Source organism: Cebidichthys violaceus, unplaced genomic scaffold, assembly GCF_023349555.1.
Source record: "Cebidichthys violaceus isolate CVI_PGR_0920_01 unplaced genomic scaffold, fCebVio1.0.p SCAF_23, whole genome shotgun sequence".
Taxonomy (NCBI): Eukaryota; Metazoa; Chordata; class Actinopteri; order Perciformes; family Stichaeidae; genus Cebidichthys; species Cebidichthys violaceus.
This window is the reverse complement of record NW_027176406.1, coordinates 1,328,296-1,351,486: the sequence shown is the minus strand read 5'-3', so window position 1 is coordinate 1,351,486 and position 23,191 is coordinate 1,328,296. Positions and strand designations below refer to the sequence as shown.

The following is a 23,191-nucleotide window of genomic DNA, read 5'->3' as shown; positions in this document are numbered from 1 at the left end:
TTAAATATAATGGGCTTTAAGCGTCGATGGATTAATGAATTAAAACAAGCAGTGCTGCATGCATATGGTTCGGATCTGCGTCCAGTAGTGATAAAGAATATTTGAGTGATATACATAAAAAAAACAAAATTAATTAACTTTTTTTTTTTCACTTTCCTAGATGGGAAAATAAGATACTTAAGATACAGTTCTGTTTAGGAAATGAGGAAAGAAATGACATGTGGAAACACAGTAGATTATAAAGACAAAGAGCAGTGAGGAAAAAAACACTTCATGCAAAACTACATTAACTAATAGTCCAAAAATGATTGAAGATAAAGTACTTCTCTGTTTCATAAGTGAGCAGCAGGTATTTTTAAGGACCAGGCACATCATGTTGTCTTTAATATTAGGCTGTGTTAAAACTTATTTCTCCTGGAAGCTTTAATCGCTCAATCTCTGGCAACTGTTTCTCAGTATTGGCAACTTCCACATTGAAGTCCTCAAAATGCAAAAAAAAAAAGAAGAAAAATGTTAAAGTTACACACCTACAAGCAAAAGATCTGACATTTCATATTAAATATTGATACGCATTTTAAATCACACACAAAGGTAAAGAAGGGTGCAGATTTTCAGTGAAGATAATAATGGCAAAAACAATTTAACAATATTAATACAGTTAATAGTTAAAACAATGAAAAGGCTTCTACCATGTATTCTATGACGCAGTGAGACGAGGGATGCACGATATGGATTTTTACAGCTGATACGATAATTACCTGCTTCTCAAGGCCGAGACCAATAAAATAACCGATAATTTCACATTTTTTGCTTGTATTTTATTTTGCACACCTGAGTGAAAGAAAGGTGAAGATGTACTGAGCAAAGACGGATGATTTAATATTCCAAAGCTCTGACTTGTGTAGATGCTGCGCCTGTTAAGTCAATGAAAGCAATTTGGCTACGTAATATCAGCTCTATATATATTTTATATAAAATTTTATTTTATTTGCGGAATAATACATATTTATATAAATTTACCATCATCGGCTGGTAATCCGTCGGCTGATACGTATCGTGCATCCCTAATTGCGACCTCGGTCAGTGAAAATGAATCATGCAAAGTATGAATAGAATTGTCTTTTTTTCATGAATGTTCTTCATGAATGCGTCAAGTACTAATGAAAATCATCACCAGTCATCAGTGCCATTGTGAAAAAAGGCCAAAAGTAGCTTTTGACACCAATATGTTTTTAAGGCATTTACAATAAGTCAGCGAAGAGAAAACTATGTAGCTATATTTGTTAGGTAGTTTTGAATGTCATGTTGGGAGAAACGACTGTATAATCAGTTTCTTTTCTTAAAAGTTTGGTCTCAAAACTTTGGTCGTTTTACAAATATCTCAAATCTGTATGCATCAGTAAACGTACATTTGTAATTTCAAGTACATCGTATAAACTATCCTGATTGTTTTTTTACTAAATATACATTTCACTGAACAAAACCTCAACATAGTTTTATGGCATTTTGCTTCCATGCACGACCATTGTTTGTACAAAAGGCATGTTAGGTGAACACAGCATAATAATAATTGATTCATTAATAAAGGACCAATGTGCCTCGGAAACCACAGAATGATATCATTATTTGTTGTATTCATTTCTAAAAGCAAAACAATTTAACATCTGTTTGATAAAAGGTCAGTCTTGCCTGAGAAGTGAATGGGCCACAGCCAAATAGTTTGACACTGCTTTCTTCTGGTACAAAAAAAAAAACAAAAAACAAAACTATTTCATGTACAATGAATTTGGCTCCATCTCAGTCACACCCTTCACAATAGAGATCAAAGTCTTGCTAATGTGTACCGTTCTCTGTTGCTGCTGACCCCTGGTGGCTTGTGGGAGAAGGGTGTAGACTACAAAGTGCCTCCTCTGATACACAAAACCGCCAGGGACATGATCCTTAACCACTGGTGAACACTGTCAATCATGTTGTTTGGAGCGCCAGAGGCTTGGCTGCTGTGACTCTAACCTGAAACTCTGCGATGGGTGTAAAGTGAAACATTCTGTCACTTCTACGCCGAGTGCCCCAAATACTCAACCACGCTTCAAAAGCGCCACGCTCCAAGCTCATCCTTGGGCTGCGACAGCATCTCTGCATCTGGGCAGGGGCAGAACGGGGTTTCTCCCCTCCTGCCTCCCCTGCCGACTCCCCCAGTGCTTGCCCAGACCCCCCAGCCCAGACCACATTCGCCTCCCGTTGCCACCAACACTGCTGCTGTAGCCGCTGCTCCTTGGTCTGACGTGGGGGCTGAACCGGCGCCGGTGCCCTCTGGTCTCGTTGTCTGTCATGGCCGCGACAGAGTCGTGTAGATGGGCTGTTCCCAGTGTGTGGGGCTGTGTGACTGCGGCACGCTGGCCGGGTCAGAGATGGCGGTGTTACAGGGGCCTCTGGGAGGGCCCCATGTAAGAGAAGGCTGAGTACAAACCCCGAGGCCTGGCTGGAGTGAGCGTAATAGGAGCCAGAGGCCTGGTGGTCAAGCATAATCGGCAAACTGAGCCCTGGAGGCCAGTGAGGGGAAGGCAGAGCTGTAGTGAGGAAGGCTGAGGGGGGTGTAGGTGACATGGGAACCTACTGAGCCTGCCTCTGCAAAGTGACCCCGGTACCCACAGCCTCGCTCTTGATCTGGGCTTGGAGTGATCAGAGCCCAGAGATGGGCCGTGGTGTTGCAGCTGCTGCTGCTGCTGCTGCTGCTGCTGCTGCTTGGAGAGCCAGGCTGCTGAGTGTCCACTGGCCGCTGCCAGAGCGGAGGAGATGCCCGTAGGTGTACGGAGAGGCCGGGGATGGCGTAGCAGCGCTCCCGCCCCAGCACTCTGCCCAACCCCCGGGTGTCCATTTGGGGGAAGGTACTGGTCAAACTCGTTGACATCAAAAGGCTCCATGTTGGCATCACCTCGTGGCTCATCTCACCAATGTCCACATTACCAAAGTCGATGTGAGGTTTACCGGATCCCGGAGCAGCTGAGCTTCCCTCCGCTCCCATCGCACCACGCGAGCCCCCATTCCCCACACCCTCCCGCTTTCCATCCCCCACCTTCCCAGACTGAGGCTCGGTCTTGGGAGTGGTGGGAGGTGTGGGAGGACTGTGACCTGTGGAGACACAAGAAATCATGTAGTTACAGAAGTTTTCCTTGGCGGACTCCAACCAATTATGTATCGGTGTGCCACATTGTTCAATTGTATCCAGACTAATCTGGGAACCGAGTGAAAGAAACGGTATCAGTAAGTTGTTGGCAGGGAGCCTGCAGCCCACCTGCAGCATGAGAGTGGTGCCCGTCTGCCAGAGGGGACCCGGCTCCCCTAATGAGGGCCACATCCAGTTGGAGGCCCTTGTAGTGGGATTGGCCGACCTCACCCTCCGAATGGCCATCGGCCTCACTTCCTGACCCAGAACCGGGCTTTCCGCTTTTGCGGCGTCGTGGCTGGTATTTGTAGTCGGGATAGTCCTTCTTGTGCTGCTTCCGCAGCCGCTCTGCCTCCTCGATGAAGGGCCGCTTGTCGCCCTCGTTAAGAAGCCTTGGGTAAAAGGAAAAGATGTTGGAACACAGGTTTGTTTAAGCTATAAAGAAGAGAAGAAAAGTCTCAACACTTTTTTTTGCTGATCTTCTACACGATTATGCAAAAAGTAAGTAATGTTGGTCACATGGTAACTTTGGTATTTGACTAAATATAGAGCCTAGCTAACAGTTACATGAATACTAAATAAATGCACATTAAGATGAATTGTTTATGGGTTCATATTCTGGGGATAGTCGGGGACCTGGATTAACGGGAATATAAGAATATCAACACTCAGTATATGGGTCAAAATGATTTTTCACAGATAACAGCAATATGCTCGGCAACATACTTTCCAGTAATAAATTCGATCAATTTTCTGTGCTTATTAATACATTACGCTTCATTCACTACATCTAATGTCATATCTGCCAGGGGCTTTTGACTGCTGGACAGTAATGAAATAATAGGGGCCAAAGATGCATCCTGTCTGCACACATGAAACTGAGGTCCTTATTATTACTGCTGGCAGGAATGGCATGAGAAACTCCTGACCTTCCTCAGCCTCCCTGTTCGTCGTGTGTCTGGGCCGATTAACCAGTCATGCCTGAGCCCACGGTCAAGCCTTCATCTGATTAACGCTCAGTCCTCACAAGGTTAATGAACTTAACTTCTCTGACCTTCTTGTCAGCAAATAGTGATTGTTTTTGTTTTTTGTGAGAAGATGCACACTGGGTGGATGATCTGACAGAACTTTAAACTTAAAGACGTGTAAAGGAGTGATCAAGAGGCTCTAGCGTTCAATCAGACACAATAAAAGATTGATATTTCCAAATATAAATGACACAGAATATCTTGCCGTAGTTTGAAGGTTGAAAACCTGGACTTAAAATATGTGCAGAGAGCATTCCCTGGATTCCTTCAGGAGCCGTTTACTGCAGCTACATGGCCAGTAATTGAACAGTGTAATCAGGGATATGTGACGGTGGCTCACTCACAATAAACATACCAATACTTCTCAACTGGTGAGAAACCACGTCTCCTAAAAATTACATTGATATAGAGTATAATTCAATTCCAGCAAAACATTTAGCAAAACATATAATACCACAAATATGAGGGAATGTCTTGTTACATGATCTCATGACTACGGTCTCATCTATGTCTTGAGAAAATAAAAAGTAAACATAAACCAAATGGTCACGGGAAAAGGCCAAAGCTTGTTGGATAATTATCATAATTGTTGCCAAAACTAAAAAGATTATATTTCTAAAAGATAATAAAAGAAGCGTCTGCTTGTGCACAATAACCTAGTGTTTCTCTAAAAGTACACAAACTAAATATCTAATATATTTCTAAATATCAGTAAATGTGAGTGCTTGTTTAAGTTGGCCTGAAGGAAAATCCATGGAATAGAGATAATAGTCTAAAAAAACAACAAAGGGGAAATGAAGAAAACATTGTGGGGTATTTTTTTTTAGTACAGTGTGCAAGACATCAGCTGACTGAGGGGATGCTTATCTAAAAGTACTTTGATTACTGGGGAACTATAGAACTGGATTGTTTTACCCATGATGCATTTATTCTGATACCACTCAGGCTTGACCATGACACTGGCCTTTGTCTGGAGCTATCCCCCCCCCCCCCCCCCCCTCCTCTAAAAATAACCCCTGGCCCTCAGCTATAGATGTATCCTGAACATTGGACCGCCCTGCTGTACCCCTGCTGTCTGCACCGCGTGAGCCTCTATGAACGTAACAGTGATGTGACAACATGCGGACTAGCAGCGCTGCCTCCTCACCTCCAGAGCTTCCCCAGGGTCTTGCTGAGCTCCGCGTTGTGCAGGTGCGGGTGCTGGTCGGCCAGTTTCCTCCGCGCCGCCTGCGCCCACACCATGAAGGCGTTCATGGGCCTCTTCACGTGCGGCTTGTTCTTGCTTCCGCTGTTCACGCGCACGGGCATGGGCACGAGGGTCCAGTCGTAGCAGTTGAGCACCTGGCTCACCGCGTCGCGGATTCCCGCGGGGAAGCGGTCGTCCTCGTCCTCGGATTTGATGGACGAGCTGCCCGCCGCCGAGTCGTCCAGGCCCGCCGGCTGCGGCTGCTGCCGCCCGCTGAGAGGCGAGTCCCCCCCGCCAGCCGCACCGGAGGAGTGTCCCGGCGACAGGGAGCGACTGTCGTCCGACATCCCGGGACTGAGCTCAACGTCCGACATGCTCTGCTCCTCTCTGGACATCTTCCTACACACACACAAGCCCCCCAGGTGCGCAGAGGATGCAAGGTCTGTTCCTAAATGCTCAGCTCTACCTGTCGGCTCCCTGTTGCTGTTCTTCCCTGCACAGTGACGCACGGAGTGTCGGCTGACCGCTGATCTGTCTGATCTGTCCCTCTGGCCTCCTTCAAGTTATAATATAAACTGCCAGTCTGTCTCTACTCTCAGCCTCCGTTGCAAAACTCTGTGAGGGTTCCACATTAAAGTTCTTTCCATCCGTATTGTTGGTATCATAGGCGGCTCAGTGCGCACCTTGGACCCCAGTTTACCTGCTAAAGCACAACTGTGCGCCAAACTCACCCGGTCTCACTGCCCTCCTGAACTCCCTTCACTCTCTCTCCTCCGTTTGTCCCGCGGTTGAAATCCAACAGTGAGGACCTGAAACAGCAGAATGATGGTGGCAGCGTCAGTTCAGCAACAAGTCAGAGGTTTAGAGGGACATGACCCTGCGTCATGAGGCAACACAGACTTCACCGACACACGAAGGCCCTTTTGCTCTATGATAGGCTGGAGGGGCTGTTTAATGTTAGTGCTTTTAATACATCAAAGCGAAGTCAATATCTCACTTTGGGGGAAATGTTGGCTTCATTTTTCACAATTTCTCTCTTTCTCTCTCTCCATCACAGTAATAAAACACGAGACTGGGCCTGAGAGGATTGTCCCACCCCATTTTCCCTTAATAAATAGTCCCTTTGTGGGCCGTGTCCCCATACTGCCTCCACCTTTTTTTTTCACTATTTGCAACACTCACACATATATGAGAAGATCCTCAAGTGACTTCCTTGATGTCAGGAGTATATCGGATACATTTTCATGGAAGGCTAAACTAAAATAACTTGATATGTTAGAAAGCTGAGCCGTCTACAAATTCAAAGTGGAGCTCGGTAAAATAAAGTGCAGTCTCTAAATAAGGATGCGAGGCTTATTTGCAGTGGTCCGGCTCCTGTGTACCCCCCCCCCCCCCCCCCCCCCCCAACACACCTTACTGTTTAAGGTTTAGCAGTTATTCCAAGCTCCCCGGAGAGGGACTGTTGGAATGATATGAGGCCGCAGCAGCACAGACCTCGGATTGATGCTCTGCGTGTTCTTGGATAAACACGGCCTGGCGCTGGAAATATAAACCCCCGCGTGTGAATTAGACACAGTCTGTTTGTGAAACAGGGGCAGGTCTATAGGCGGGAGCAAAAATGTGTCCTTGTTTTTGCCCATTAAATCAACACCCTGCCTCGGACTCTACGTCCTAAATCAGCGAACTTCCTGTGAACCACGCGACACACAGCCCGCTGGTTTGTTTTCTACCCCGGTGTCATGTTGCAGGGAAATTAGCGACTTCGCTCACGTCCAGTGGCATTACGAAATGGCTTGTCGTGTGCAGGTTAAGTGTGTGTGTGCGTGTGTGTGCGTGTGTGTGTGTGTGTGTGGCGGGGTGTGTGGGTGTGGGGGGGGGGTATACCCACTTAACACCCACCTTTTTTTATATTTGAGGAAAAAGGTTCACCCACTTTCTTTACGTTTCGCTTAAGACACGTACAATAAGCATAGGTGAATGAAAGTATATGCCTTTAGACGATTCAATAAATCGATTAAATGATAGATGTTGTGTCTTGTGGATATAAGGTTGGCGTGTTCCGAACGCTAACCTTTAATTAACATCAGAATGAGGTCGTATCAATTCCCCCGCAGAGGTGCACGCACAGCTTCCCCGTTTGTCCGAGGCGCATTGATAACCATATTCGCCTGCCAGCTGCTCTGCAAGGCCTCCTCACAGACTGCCACCGCGGCTCTAAAGCGTCCCTGGCGCGCAACGCCGTGCGTAAAAGGCACCAAACGCCTCATTGCGGGCGCGTTGCCTGTGTTTGCGGTTCGCTTATTAAGGTACTCTTGTGAAAGAAAGAAATAAAGCAAATAGTGTAGATGTAGAATCCCTTGACGGAGTTACCGGTCATAATTCCCTTTCGTCACTGACCACATTGATTATAAAGTGTTGTTTCTCCAGCGGATAACGCCTCAGATTAGGAACAAACAAGCGAGTAATGAACTCAACAGTGAGTCTTCTGTATGGTCAATTGAGTCATCATCTGATGATATGTAAAATTGTAAGTGTTTTCGACACGGCCCTTAAATCGTGCTTGTTATTAATTAACTTCACGTTTACTGTGCGTAATGATTTCCGGTTATGTGAACTCATTATCAACGCTTGACTCGTTGGTATTAATTTGCTTGTTTGGAAACCTTTTTTTGTTTAGTCTTTTTTTTTTTTTTATTAGTTTTTAAACAGCTTAGATTTCAAGTCCACACAGCTCCACAACAACAGTATACATAGAATAAACCAGCACAAGTCGCAATTAAACCAAGCATTCTATAAAACAATTTTCCATCTGCACCAAAGTCCATGTCAATAATGTCCGTTTATAGCTGTTTCATAGTCTCTTCAACTTCTAAAAACGTCTCTGTTACTGTGTCCTCGGTTAGTAGGACATTGTAAATTGTGTCAAGAAAACTAATAACGAGCTAGACAAAAACATGAAACCCATAACTCTAAAACAGGAGCAGTTGTTGCACTGACACAATTCCCCATTACAGCGATTATCACGTGTACGATGATAATCCATGTCAAAAGTATCAGAATGATGCTTAAAGCTCATAGCAGACTTTCCTACACAGAGACCTAAAGGACGAACAAGTCATCAGTTCATTTGGACCAGTCTAAAACCACAGTCCTGTCATGGCAACGTTAACCACTCTTTGGTTATAAGACTATATACTAGTCGGGGTTCCTCTCTACGGTCCCGACGAGAAGAAACGTGCAAGTCGCAGAGTCAGAGCAGCCACCAGCAGCAGAGAGGAAAGAGTTGGAAATGCTGAGCGCCTTACTTCAGTAATGAGAAAAGGAGGTCGCCGGTTTAGCACGAGAATCCGTGAGTTCCCGAGTTTCCAAAGTGACGCTCGCTCCCGAGCCCCCTCGCTCGCGCTGCCCGAGTATGAATGCCTGCTCTGTGTGTCGGTACCGAGGCTTAAAGAGCTCCTTGTATGAGGCTGAGGGAGGAAAAAAAAAATGATAGATGGGGAGGACAAGTCTTAAAGGAGCCGTATGCAGGCAGGCTTGGAGATCTCTGATTGGCTACTCCCCATTCTCCCCCCCTCTCTCTCCCTCTGTCTCTCTCTCCATCCATCCAAACAAAACCGTGATGCTAAAATGGAGAGGAAAGATTATACGAAAATACCTTTTGCGAAGTTTTATGCAAAGGAAAGTGCGCACAATTTGTTTGTATATAACATAAAACATGAACACCCTGCTCTGACTGTTTTACCTGGAGAAATGCTTATCTCCACACATTCGGCGTTCCTAATTCCACACCTGAGAAATTAAACAGGCCTTGTTTTGGTGTATACTTCAGACGATCTGCCATTCCTTTCAGAACCCCAAAATGACCATTTTATTTACCGGCTCCCTCTGGCACCTTAACACGAGTGTGTACGAATCTAAAGCACAGAGTGTAAAAGATTGTATTTAAAAAAATAATTACTAAATTAAATCAAGTGTGCCGCTGCAGGAGTTTTGTGAACAATGTATCAGCTGATAGAAATGTTCTCGTGTAGCCTAACATTTGATGAGGCAGTTAACATTTCAGAACATGCTCGGAGGCGTTTCTGTCACTGACAGATCCACAAATAAAAAAATAAATAAAAATACGTTTTATTAGAGGCTTGGTCGTTTAGGGTAATGGAGACAAAGTGCGCCTCACTAACAGATAGCTCATGACATGTTTCATGCTGTTCAAGTGTCAAATAAAATGCAGCCACCGGAGAAAATGTTGGTCAGATTTTACGCACACTTGCGCACCATGATTCTCCAAACACAGTCAAATAGATTTGATTTGAACACAATTAAATGTCAAGGTTACATCATTTGCGTCATGGCTCATGAAAAAAAAAAAAGGTTTTCCTATTTTTTTTTAGGCAGAAACACATTTGTGATGCACATTGATAGTAGTTCCTAAACCCTAGCCGATTATGTTTCAGATGTAAATGCAGGGTGTATATATATATATATATATATATATATATACATATATATATACATATATGTATATATATATATGTATATATATATATATATATATACATATATATACATATATATATACATATATGTATATATATATATATTTTGTATTATCCACTTTTAAATTCATCACACATCACTGGTGCAGACAACATTTAAAGGCGCTTAAAAGGTTTGTGTGTCATAAGACAATTGATATGTCTATAACTATAGGTATGTGTTGTATGAAATAATGGTCATTTCTCTCTCTCTCTCTCTCTCTCTCTCTCTCTCTCTCTCTCTCTCACTCACTCAATGTGCCAGACTTTATGAAGAAAATGAGTAAATCTGTAACGAATCTCATGTGAGTTTTCCAATTGCATTAGCGCCTCTGACTGAGATCCACGGAGCGCGTTTATAAAACCAAACAGTGTGACGCGGAAAGGAGAGACGAGCGGGGACATTATGGACCGCACGGACACAAACACAAGCGCTGTTCTTCACAACAATGACCCCTTGTATCCCCGCCATGCGACACACTGGCACCCAATCCAAAAATCGCCACTTTTTTTTTTTCATTATCAGTTAATGTTGACGGCGATAAGGGAATCCTGCAACCATGAGTGCATCTCTTTGTCCGATTCCTCCTCTCCACTCCTTTTCTTTGCGCCCTTTGTTTTATCTCAGGTGAATTGTAATCATGTGATCAAAACGAGCACCCCCTTCCCCCTTAAATGAAAAAAAAAGAAGAAGAAGTGGGGAACAAAAAGCAGTTTTGTGCATGTGAAAAAAGAAAAGAAGAGAAGGGAATAGCTTGTGTCTTTCCCTTCTACCGCCACTCTTTGTCCGCGTCTCAACAAACTCTGACATATAGACAAAAATGCTCCAGGAGCGGCGACTCAGCCCGCGGGTGAGCTGTGGCGGGACTGTCCGGCTCCTGGAGCTTTAAACCGGGGATCTTCAGACAGCCACTCTGGGGATTTCTCTCCCGCTGCGCAGCGGAGGATTTGCGGCCCGGCCTCGGTCTGACGTGAGTGCTGGTTTTGGCGTGTGTGTGTTTGTGCGCAAATAATGAAGATGGACAGAAGTGAACAGGCGCCTGTTCGCTTCTTGATTTGACGCCATTTGGACTAAAAATGCAAATTATTGCTACACATGCTTCTATGGCCACATGGTGCTGGTTGATTAAATTAGGCAGGGACGGGATCAAATTGAAATGTCTAAAAATTAGCCTATATTTTCTAACGAACCTCTTGTTATTTGTAAGAATTATCAGTGAGAAGCTCAAGCAGGTACTGGACTGAGCAAAGAGAAGAAGCATCTATTCTTGCTTGATGAGCTCTTAAATAACCTCTGTCTGAAAAATGATGGATGACTTGAGGATCTTCAAAATGAGATCAATTTAATAAAGCAAATAAAGATTGATGAAACGTTTAGAAAAAATAAATGTGTAATGTGTTTATATGATAATGCTACTGATAACGCACGAGTGCTACAAATTGATAGAAAATTGTTTTACTTTTTTTTAAAAGGCTGCCAAATAGAAACTGCTTATGAAATTCTCATGAGCCAATATTTCAGATCGTTATTTCTTCTTCTGGTTGATACTCCTTATACAAAGTACACTTGTGCTTGAATAATTAGAATACAATTTTACTTAAGTAGTTTAAAAAATTTTCAAAGAAGGAAACCTAACTTTCAAAATACTAAACTGTACAAAAACTGAAAGAAATGTGTCTCAGTGAAATGAAACAAGGCCTGCGACCTTAAGGAATAACAGGCAGTGATTGAACCTGGTCCCAGGGAACAATAGTTCCATCTTTTAAATTATTGACATGAATAAACTTATTAGGTTCATGATAAATAATGATCACACGAAATGTACGTTTAAAAGTGACCAAAAAAATATGGAGAACTCAACAATGATGCTTTGATTCTTCTGCATTTGGTTTCACTGCACATACACTGCAACGACTCACTCTGCACATTAAAAAGAGCTTTTGTTTTTAAAGTAAATACTTTGCTGCATCGAAGAAAAATGAGAGACAATTATAATGGACTGAATTATTTTACAACAACATAAACAAAGAGCCCAGAGAAGAAGCTAGGCAGTGAAAATTGTACAAACCTAACCTGTCATGTGACAGAGATGGTGTAGTTTGTTGTGAAGCGCACACACACACACTCACACACAGCACATGGAGGGTGACAGTCATTAAAGGTCAGCAGGCTATGAAATAGGGGCCTAACACAGGCCACGGGGTCCCTTTGACCTTTGGCCCGGCAGTCTACACCCGCATCATCCCGGGCCAGAATCAACCTGACTTTACAAAGTCCGACTCCAAAACAAACCAATTTAAAAAGTGAATATGGAGTTCTACATTTATAATCCAAACCTGTGTGAGCGCAGCGATCTACTGGTGAAAGACAGGTTCTGCCTGACTGTCCGCTATTGGCTGACCTTTGGTGCCAGGTGCTGTCACTCTCTATTAAACATCTACGAAACACAAATATACAATAAACGTACAGATTTGTTAGAATTTAACAAACTGGCACACTGGAATTGGAGCATATAATGAATTAGTTTCGGCCGGATAAAAAATAAAATAAAAGTTGTATATTTCTTAATTATTTGTTGTGATTTATTTACATTAAAATGGAAAACGAAAAGGATCAAATCTAACGTGTTTAAACAACACGTTTTGTTATGTATGTTACTTGTTTCCTTTGAACTATATAAAGTAGTTTTGTATATTGTATCTGTAGTTATGTTGCTGGTATGATGTTTTTTAAGTTAAGAAGAACAAAAGTAGCGTTCCCACTGCGTGGAATCTAGAATCCAAAGCCGAAACTTGTGTTGTTGTTGTTGTGTGTTATGAAACAAGAAATGGCGTTCTTCAGCATAGACGCCGCCATCGCCCTTTTTTGCCCGTTTCACACAAACACATTCCTGCTGACTCACAAGAGGCAGCGATCTGCTCAACTGACCGGGGAATGACGTTAGTGTGGTGTTGTGAAAGGTCTGTATTCTTTGAAACCTGTTTATATCCTCTCTCTCTCTCTCTCTCTCTCTCTCTCTCTCTCTCTCTCTCTCGCTCTCTCTCTCTCCCTCTCTCTCTCTCTCTCTCTCTCCCTCTCCCTCCCTGCATGCACCTGGTCAGGACAGAGCAGGTGTGTCTGAATTTGCTCGTTGAAGTGAATCAGTCAAGCTTGCGGAGGGATCCGGTGGTCTGCAGTTATTAAGTTATTACAACTCTGTCTTATAGTTTGAAATAAAAGCAGCATTCAAGCTTGAGTTCCTCTGGAACCGTAATAATGAGATACTGATGGATTCCCATTCATTTCCCTGCCCCACAGAGAGGTCAGAGGTCAGTGTCGGACATAGAACGACACAGCTGGAGCTGGTAGGGATTCGGAGTCTTCTTCTTCAGACCATCTCTCTGTTTTAGAGGCCTACCGAAATAAAAGGCATCTACTGAAAGTAACTAAGCGTCTATCATTTATAGATTATTCTCGAATAGTCATAAATATTAGTTACATCCCCAATTAAAATGTCACGGATCCTTCAAACGGGTAATAAAAAAATGCAGCCTTTCACAAGACCTTCCTGAGCTTGTCGCTCTGTCCATCTGTCTTAATAAATTCATGCAGCTGTGTTACTTTTAAATAGGTCCCCCTCTCGAACGTCTGTGAATCCTGCCTTTGTGCTCACACCACCAGAGTTCCTATTATATTGTTTTCGCCTTGTCTTTTCTCTGAGTTACTGGTTAGGGAGGAGGGGTAGAAAACTGTGTGTGTGTGTGTGTGTGTGTGTGTGTGTGTGTGTGTGTGTGTGTGTGTGTGTGTGTGTGTGTGTGTGGCAAAAACTTGGAAGAGCTTCCACTGCAGCTGGGGAGTGAGGTGGGATGTTGTGTGTGCGTGTGTGTGTGTTTGTGAATGTATTTGCATAGGCTTTTGTATGGTTTTGTGAGATTGTGTGTGTGTGTGTGTGTGTGTGTGTGTGTGTGCATAATATATGTGTTGTTGTATGCCTGCATGTGTGTGCATGCATGTATGTTACAGAGGGACATGGTTGGTAAATATGTGTGTGACGGACGGTGCTACTACTGGTGCTGGTCGGGTAGGGATGGATGGGGGTAAGACGTGTGTGTGTGTGTGTGTGTGTGTGTGTGTGTGTGTGTGTGTGTGTGTGTGTGTGTGTGTGTGTGTTGTTACCTTAATGAATAGCCCATTGTGCGTTCTGCTCCATATCTCCACTGGCCAGCCAAAGGAAATACTCTAGTTACTTCAATTGTGTGAGGGGGAACATCTAAAGGAAATTGATATACGGGGGTTGAGGTGGGGTGTGTGGGGAAGGGTGGCGGTGGTTGGAGGGGTAGGGGTATTGGGGTAAGGGTCCCAGGTGAGACGGAGAGGGAGAGTTTAGTTACCTGTTGCTGATCTCTGCTGGTATGCTGTAATCATCCCTCTACTTGCATTTGAGAACTTGCCTTTCCGCTTCACACTGTCAGCAGGCAGTTGGTGTTGTGCTCATTTATTGCTCATCATACTGCGTTTAGAGTTGCAGTGTTTTGATGCATGTTTGTATTACTTCAGGTTTGCGGAAAGGTACATTTTAAGTGAATGCAAACTAGACTTAATCATCTCTTCTGTCAGATTGATTGCCCTTGGTTTTTTTCAGACAATCGTGGTCTCTAGTATTACTCCTACCCACTTTGGTGATCCTCTGACATTTCCTTTAGCCTACCAGCAGGTTGACATTTTGGTATTTTACTAAAATATCTCAACAACCGTTGGACTGATAGCCATCAAATTTGGTACAGATATCAACGATGCTCAGAGGATGTGTCCTAATTGACTCTCGGACTCTTCCTGCACAGGGAGAATTGTCATCACTTTGGTGACGCCCTGATTTTTCACCCAGCACCAACAACTAGTCACATTTGCAATTTGCCCAAAACTTTGGTTTATGACTAAACACCTGCAAAACTAATGACGTTCCCGTCAGCCTCAGCTGGACTTGTCAATGTCACCACGCTGAACTAAGATGGCGAACAAGGTAGACATTACGCCTGCTAAACGTCAGCATGTTAGCACTGTCACTGTGAACATGTTAGCATAATGACGTTAGCATTTAGCTCAAAGCACTGCTGTGATAATCTGACTGACTTGTCAATGCTGGTGTTTGGCTTGAAACACTTAGATGCAATTTGGTTATGTGTAAGTGACTTACATGAGATTGCACGGCGTATCACTCCTTACGATTAAATGAAAAGGTTTCATGCATCTTAGTTGTGTTAAGTTGAAGTTCAAGCATAACAAAATGTCCATGACAGAACAGTAGTGGTGCTGTTCAGATTTGTGGATTAACATTATAGAGTATGAATCTCTGTGTGTTAGGTGGCGTAATGTTTTGCGACATGTATTAGACATATTAGTTTGGTAAAAAGGATTATGTGAATGAAAACTTTTTACTTTCATAGTTGGCCAGGTGTTAATGCTCTGTCCAGACACATGGCCTTTTGACCTTTAGAGCCATCAATTCAGGCTTACATCGCTAACTTTTTGATACTTAGCCACAGATGCACTGAGCATCCATTAACACGCTGACAAGCATCACGCCCTTTTGCATCAAATAGGACCAGCTCTTACAACCCTGCTGCAGCTGTGACGGCAACAAGAGGGGAAAGAGAGAAAAAGGGGGCGATTCAGGAAGAACAAGAGAATCCTCAATGTTGCCTTGTGTCCCTCACAACTGTCTCCTGTCTCCCTCTCGGAGCAACAAAATCACGTTATTCTCTTAAGTCCACCTCTCTTCATGTGTATGTGACTCTGTCCGTGAAACCCCTCACACATCCCGACACATGTAAGCAGATTTCGTGGCAAGATTTGGAAACCCCCAAACAACCGTTCTCTGTAGGACGAGGGGACATGCTTGAAAAATGATAATTGGGCGGAATGAGAGGCGAGGGACGTGGAGATTGAGTCATTTGCAGGAAAATGCAGAAAATGATGTTCAAGAATTCAGCTGGGAACAAGGAGGTCCTTTGTTAGGATGCTTCTGCTGCATGTCTCTCTGACTGGTTGCTGTTTGAGACATCATCGCACAGCATTGATGTGCCTTTCTAAAAATGTCCAATTTGAATGAATCTCCCCCCGGGACACAAAACAAAATTCTCATTAAACTATTTAGCTTGACGTCCTGCTGGCTGAGAACAAAAATATGCATTTGAGACATTTGCAAACAGTGGTGGAAAGTTACATTTTACATTCACTTGAAAATGTCTTTATATTTCTTACTTATTTCCTGCGTTTAAGAGGGAATTATTGTGCTTCGAACTGGCTTTGCTAGGAACGATCATACGAAACACAATGTGCTTCTAAAATCTGATGCATTGTTATTAATGAATGCATGCGTGATAATAATAATGCAATATGATATACCACTCTCAGGAGCCTTGTTTGCCTAACAACTAATACCTATTCCTAATACCTGATCATTTACCAAAACATGATGCATTCCTATAAACTACCTGACAGTAAATACAGCTGTAATTCAACATTAAATGCAGCTTCCATGTTATAACGCATCACTATGATAAAACAGTATACAATAATACAATCATGCAAGATGAGTATTTTTAGTTCCAATATTTAGTTTAACACTTCTTGAAGGCAGGACTTGAAGTTGTAATGGAGCACATCTGTAGTGTGGTATTGCTACATTTAGCTGTTGATGTGAATACTTCTTTCACCAAAATGTTCAACCAGAGGCTAGTATTTGACTGTTGCAGAAGGACTGCCTGGATCAGATCAGTTTTACTCAAGATCATTGTTTGACATTGTTGTCAGTCCACCCTCATTTAAATCAATTAGGTGGGCAAATAATCTCTTATCAGCCTCCAAAATGACCTTAAATTCGAATAATCACCTCTAACCGTTTCAACAAAAACAAAACATTATAACCTTTATGAAAGTAGAATTCATTGCAGGACGTTTGCATCAGTCTGCATTAATTTGAGCTAGCTGCACCTAATATAGAGATTATGGAGATTATTATTATGATTATGGGTAGTTTTGAATAAGACATATTGTGCAATATAGTGGCTACAGTACGTGCTGAGTATTTTTACATGCTTTGTACTTTTGTTTCTCGGACAGCATTGTTACTTTGTCTACATATTATATGTCTACATACATTTTGTCTATTTATTGTCGATATAATCATTGTTGTTTTAAGATCATCTGATGAGTCATGCAAGCGGAGTAGAAACATAGACAGTTGGAATGAATTCACTTTCCAGTTAATGTTGCACTGAAGGAGCTGAAGTAGTAATTTGTGTCGCTCAGTGACAGTATGTCGTTGAGCAGATGAAGTCATTCGTATCCGACTCTTAATAGATAAACTCTTGTTTCTGAGAAACTGATGTCGGGCATCAGGATGAGTGAATGCTGGTCCTCAGAAAGAGACCAAAATTGCATTCGGAGTACTACAATAGTTAATGTAGCATCACTTTCATGCCAGTAATGTAACGCTCTGCCATCTTAATTGTACCAATCGTTGAATGCTCGCTGGGGGAGCCCTTCACCGTCACCGGGTAGTCCAGCTCTGAGAGTGGACTGACCTGGGTTTTACTTCCTTTGTGTTTACAGGACAGAAGCTGTTTTGATGCGAGCGGAGGGGGGTAACGGAGCGAGGGAGAACAGGAAGAGGGGTGATGCTTCTTAGGAGGAGATATGGAAAAAGGAGGAGGATAACAGAGTCACTTTCCAATCATGAGTTTTTCTCGGAACATTGAATTAAGCAGCGTGAACGGGTGGGGGCCTCGAGGGTCTGGGGGCGGCTGGCCGCAAAGATGCCTGAATGAAAGAGTCCGTTGTTCGGTGCTGGGAGAGCGAGATGAAAGGGGAGAGGGAGATGGCGAGTTTGTCGGACATCAGTCCCCTCTCCCATTGCCTTCTCACCCTGCGGCCTTCCCTCGCTCTGCCCATGTGAGCTAGAGTTCAAACACAGGGCCCACAGCTGCTCTCGCGCACACACACACACACACACACACACACACACACACACACATAACTACAATATACAGGCAAACGCGGAAACTACTTGCAGAAAGGCATCTTCATACCCAACAGTTGCCAGGCAAACACACACACACACACACACACACACACATAACTACAATATACAGGCAAACGCGGAAACTACTTGCAGAAAGGCATCTTCATACCCAACAGTTGCCAGGCAAACACACACACACACACACACACTCACAAGCAGACAGTCACATGTGCATGCAGTGCCTTTCGGTGCACACTGGAAAAACAAAAGTCGTTCACACACAGAAAGATAAAAAATCATGGGGGCAACAAATCAAGAGACAACACTAGACAAATAAAAAAGTTTATTGCCCATTAAGGAATAGAATAATGAACATTAATCTCTGACAGGGTGTGTATGTGAGGACAACAAACACAAGAACGACCCATATCTGTTGAGGAAGAGGATACAGAATGTGAAGCTTATTGACCCAGTTCAAAGAGAGTTGTAATAAACATGACAAATCACCTCGTGCAATACCACAGGATAATTTACAGAGATCATACATTAAGAAAGTTCCTGACAAACAGCCATTCAAATTGATTAAGTATGATTAGACAATTGCTGTTAATCTGAGGGAACAATGTGAATAAATGCTCTTTTAAGTTTATGATACGTAGCGCATGAATTTGCATGGATAGACACAGCAAATATATACATAAATATATACTTACATGGAAAAACTGCAGCACAACTTTACTGCTTAAGCCATGGACCTTTTTTTTAAAACTTATTTTCAGCACCTGTAACCCTGTTACTCAACCTAGACTAGAGCATCTCGATCAGGAATAACATCAGTGTAAGGGTTCAAGTTGTCAGGCCCAACAAACAAACAAAGCCCCTGTTGTGGTCAGCGAGAGACGCTTGTTACCGTTCAGTGTTGTGTCTGTTCAATTGTATTTCGTCCTGATCAGTTAACAATAATTCTATTTAAACGACATCAAGTGACATCAGAGCGTGTTGATTGGTTTGGTTGACATACTAACCTACATGGACACCAAAAGTCTCCACCATTCATCTGAACGGGATGTGGATATGCATCGACATTCAACGGAGGAGAGATGGAGACTTGATGGGATTCAGTTTCAATGGAGGCCTGGATGACGAGACATGCAGAGTTTGTGTTATTCAGGTTGTGGAATGTTGTTGCCTCTTGTGATTTTTTTAAAGTGTAGCAAAAGTAAAACATTTTAAAGGTTGATAATACAAAAAAATTGATAATGAATGTATTCTGGCATGAATTTGTCTTTACATATTTTACTTTTATTGCAAGTATGCAACACAAAGGCTGACCCTAATCTTTATATTCTGTGTGTGTGTGTGTGTGTGTGTGTGTGTGTGTGTGTGTGTGTGTGTGTGTGTGTGTGTGTGTGTGTGTGTGTGTGTGTGTTATTGGATTTTTTTCTCATCTCAGCTTTAATTCTTTGGCCAAAGAAAATAATAATTCCCTTTATTTCTAACACAAGACATAAACAGTGCTATTTCAGACAACAGACAAAAAAAGAAAGAGGAAAAAAAAAAGCATTACACATAGAGCATTACACATCATGTCATCATCTTTAAAGAATAATAACAACAATATTAAAACATCTATCCGAGTGATGAGTCCAGGCTCAATGGAGCTTGTACACAGTCCAACAGGAGATGATCCACATTGACCCTGATGCTGTAGGAGGGAGTGCAGTTGTAGCCCGTCTATATGAGAACCTGTCAGTTGAGCCTCTAAGAGCATCTTTGTCTTTTCTAGGTGGAGAAACTGCATAAGATCTATAATCCACTGAATATGTGTCTTTTGCTTCTCTGAGTTAGCCTGTTGTTTGGATAAAGACATGTCCTCTTGGACAACATAGTAGTTGTTAGATGGGACGGTCCAAACAGTTTTCTGAATACCTCTGTAAATGTCCCAAAAACAGGAGTCCAACAAAGGAAGATGATCTTAATCTGAATAAAAAAAACATAATAGATGTGCATTGTATGCACAGTGCTACCTGGCTACCGATCAACACCTGGACACCTGTGTAATATAAAGCATGCCAACGCAGTGGTGTCCAAAATAACCTCCACTACTTCTTTTGGATTCATTGTAACGTGTTTGACAGGTTTTCATGTCGTTGTGTCAAACTCTTGGAAAGCACGTTGCCGGCCTCGTTCTTCTCCCTTCTAGGACGGCTCTCTTTGGCCCAAAATATTTTTGGAATCTGTAATCGTACACCCCTGATGCAGCGAGGGGTCGGACAGGTGAGAACGAAGCACAGATGGCCCGAAAAGTTTGCAGGACAAGTTGTCACTTATGAAAGAAGGGCATGTCTGAAATGGGGTTTTTCCACAGCTAAATGTGAGGACAATGTCCCGCCCTGACTGTGAGAGAGGCTTGTTTAAATGTCGGAGTGAGAGCGAAGCGGATTCAAGCGTAGCAGAATCAGAGGCAGCTGATTAATACAAAAAATAAAAATAAGACACTGGGAGCACACAGATTTAGAAATAAAGACAGAAGTGAAGAAAATGGAAACAAAAGGACCAAGCTTGAAAAAAGGCGTAAAACAGTAACACAGAGCCCAGTGGTGCACTAATGCCTTAGGGAAAGATAGTAAAGATGTGACGTGGGAAGAGGAATTGGAGGAGTTTAAATCCCTGGAGAGAGACGGAGGGATGGAAAGGTCGAGAAGATGGTGGACGCACACTGGCACACACACATCCCATAATTAGCATGCTAACAGGCAGTTAAATGCCCCACACAAAGGCTCACTGTTGAGCCTCGGTTGCTCACTTCGGAGACAATGCACAATGGGAGTCAGTGGGAGCCCCCAAATCACCCTAATAGCCGACGTGGCCCAGCATGGCTTCTCCTATTTTACCATTCCACCGATCACAGTCATTCACTCACTCACTTACCGGCTAATGAAAAGCCGATAGCCTCGAGGCCTGCGGTCACTGAGCAGCTTGCCCCTTCCTCCTCATTTCCCTCTTTTCATCTTTTTCCTCCACCGACAGAAGTGCCTCTCCAGTTCTCCTCAGGTTCAGAGGTCCAATGTGTGGGCATGGGAACAGCGACGAGCTGACAAGACAGGGATGGAGGATATGTAATTAAAGGAAGATCAAGACAGGACGACCTGAAAGGCTAAGTCTCTTGTTTGTCTGAAACTGGGGAGTTTTAACTTGATTACAATCTGGACAAAAATGATTTAATTATGGGGGGAAATGGAGATAGTTTGCATATTGATGTCAGGAAAGTACCCCAGCAAACACAGCTATGAGTGCTTTTTGTCAAAATGCAGTGCTGATATCCTCACAATGTCAGAGGTCAGGACATGCAGTGAGCTGCTCTGCATGTTGATGCATCCCGAAGCACATTTCATATAAGCTGCAATGAGCCTGGTTCTGTCTGCAATGAGGTTAAGCCTCACTGAGCCCTCTGTGAAATTCCTTAGGAGTCTTTATTTCAAGCAGCACCTGAGATTTGCAGTGGAATTACTGCACACGTGCCAAATTCCCCCCCCCGATAGATGCTTCTGATCCACCTGTCAACAAGTCTAATGTTCGGAGGTTTGGTGTCTTCAGTGTCACTCTCAAATTCTTCCCTTTCTTCCTTTGCTTCATTTGCTCAAAGTGACTAAAGTTTAGAAACGAAGTCCACAACATCTCAACCAAGCAGATGCGTCTCCAATGTCTACAGCTGCTTCTCGTGAAACAAAATGTACACAAATTATAACTTAAAAATATTCTCTTCAGGCAATCCTCTGATTTAAAATACAAAAATAATGTCCATAGTTTTCATATCCACATATTGTAGTTTACTTGTGTGTTATTGTATTTTCTGCTATTTTAAATCATTTTAAAAAAAAACTACAAAGAAACTGTGACCTTATTACTGAGACTGGCCAGCAGGGGGTCACAGCCCACTGCACAAACAGTTTCGCCACATTCATTTTGCAGACCTCTGTCAAAGCCTTGTTGACCAGTGAATCATAAAGTCATCAGATCTGCACAGTTTGGAAGCCGCTGAGACTAGAGTCCAAATGAGAAGTCTTACATGTTCCAGGCAGGGATTGTTCACATTGTTTGTGTCTTGCTTTTGACCAACACTACCTCGTAAGCACTTCTAAGTGAAGGCGTCCCTCTGAACCGGGCCAGCCGTACCGTTGTGTTGCATGTGTGTAAGTAACTGTGGCTGTGTTGCAGAAAAATCCGCTAAAAATGCTCCATTAATTTAGTTTGAATAGAGCACTAGTGCACCCGATGGCTTCTTCAAGGAATGTGGAGCTTAGAAAAAAACAACAACTTTTAAAATACCATAGGAAAGGCAGCGCCTCGCTAGAATCACATGCAATAATTTATATACAAAATGTGATTTTTCTAAAAGTAGGTAGAGCACACCTGTTATTCTACCTATACATGATTAGCTGATTGGCTAATTGGCACCAGGTGTGTTGATTTAATCAATTCCGAGCCACTTAAAGCCGATGCCAACCTCCTTACTCCCTCTACTCTGTCCAAACATCGGACCTGGGTGAACTGGGCCTTCTCCATTGCTGCCCCCTCCCTCTGGACCTCCCTCCCCCAGCACCTCAGACATTCTCCGTCACTCGCCACTTTCAAAACTGCACTTAAAACTCACCTATTTAAATCTGCTTTTAACGTGTGAAGTTAGTTATGTATGGGTTTTTTTTGTGCTGTTCATTAATGTTATGTTATCTATTTTGTTTATATTATAATTCTTTTTTGTTTCTGTTTTTACCAAAGCGTCTTTGAGTTCCTTTTTAAAGCGCTACACAAATAAAATGTATTATTAGTTAAGTCTGATCAGTTCAGCATCAGTCATCTGCAGTGTTTATTGAGAATTCATCAGGGCGCCATGTTGTGTCTCGTGAGATGCCACAGCCACCGCAATGCCCCCCAGTGTCAGCAGTCAGCCCGCTCCTCCTCATTCACAATGTTCTTTAGCTTTCACACAACAGCTAAAAACGAATCCAACTTTCATTATATTAGTTATATCATCTTGTTGTGTCTCAGAACATTCTTGAGTTTAGACTTCATGATGCCGGTTTGACTCCTATGCTGCTTCTATGTTACACCGCTAGAGGGAACACGTGGTTCAGTGTATTCTGCTGAACTTTTCTACAATAGAAATGGCTGCAGAGGCATCTAGTGGCTGCATTAGAAAAGAGACCGGTTTTTTTAGCATTGCATTGCATTTAATGTATCTTTTACCAGGTTTCCAAAAGGAGAAACAACCAGAA

General features: G+C 43.0%; 1 pseudogene; it reads right to left on the bottom strand.

The window, feature by feature from the left end:
* Positions 1–8: 8 nt before the first annotated feature.
* LOC137878565 (transcription factor Sox-10-like) lies at positions 9–8,764 on the bottom strand (annotated as a pseudogene).
* Between the last annotated feature and the right edge of the window lie 14,427 nt (positions 8,765–23,191).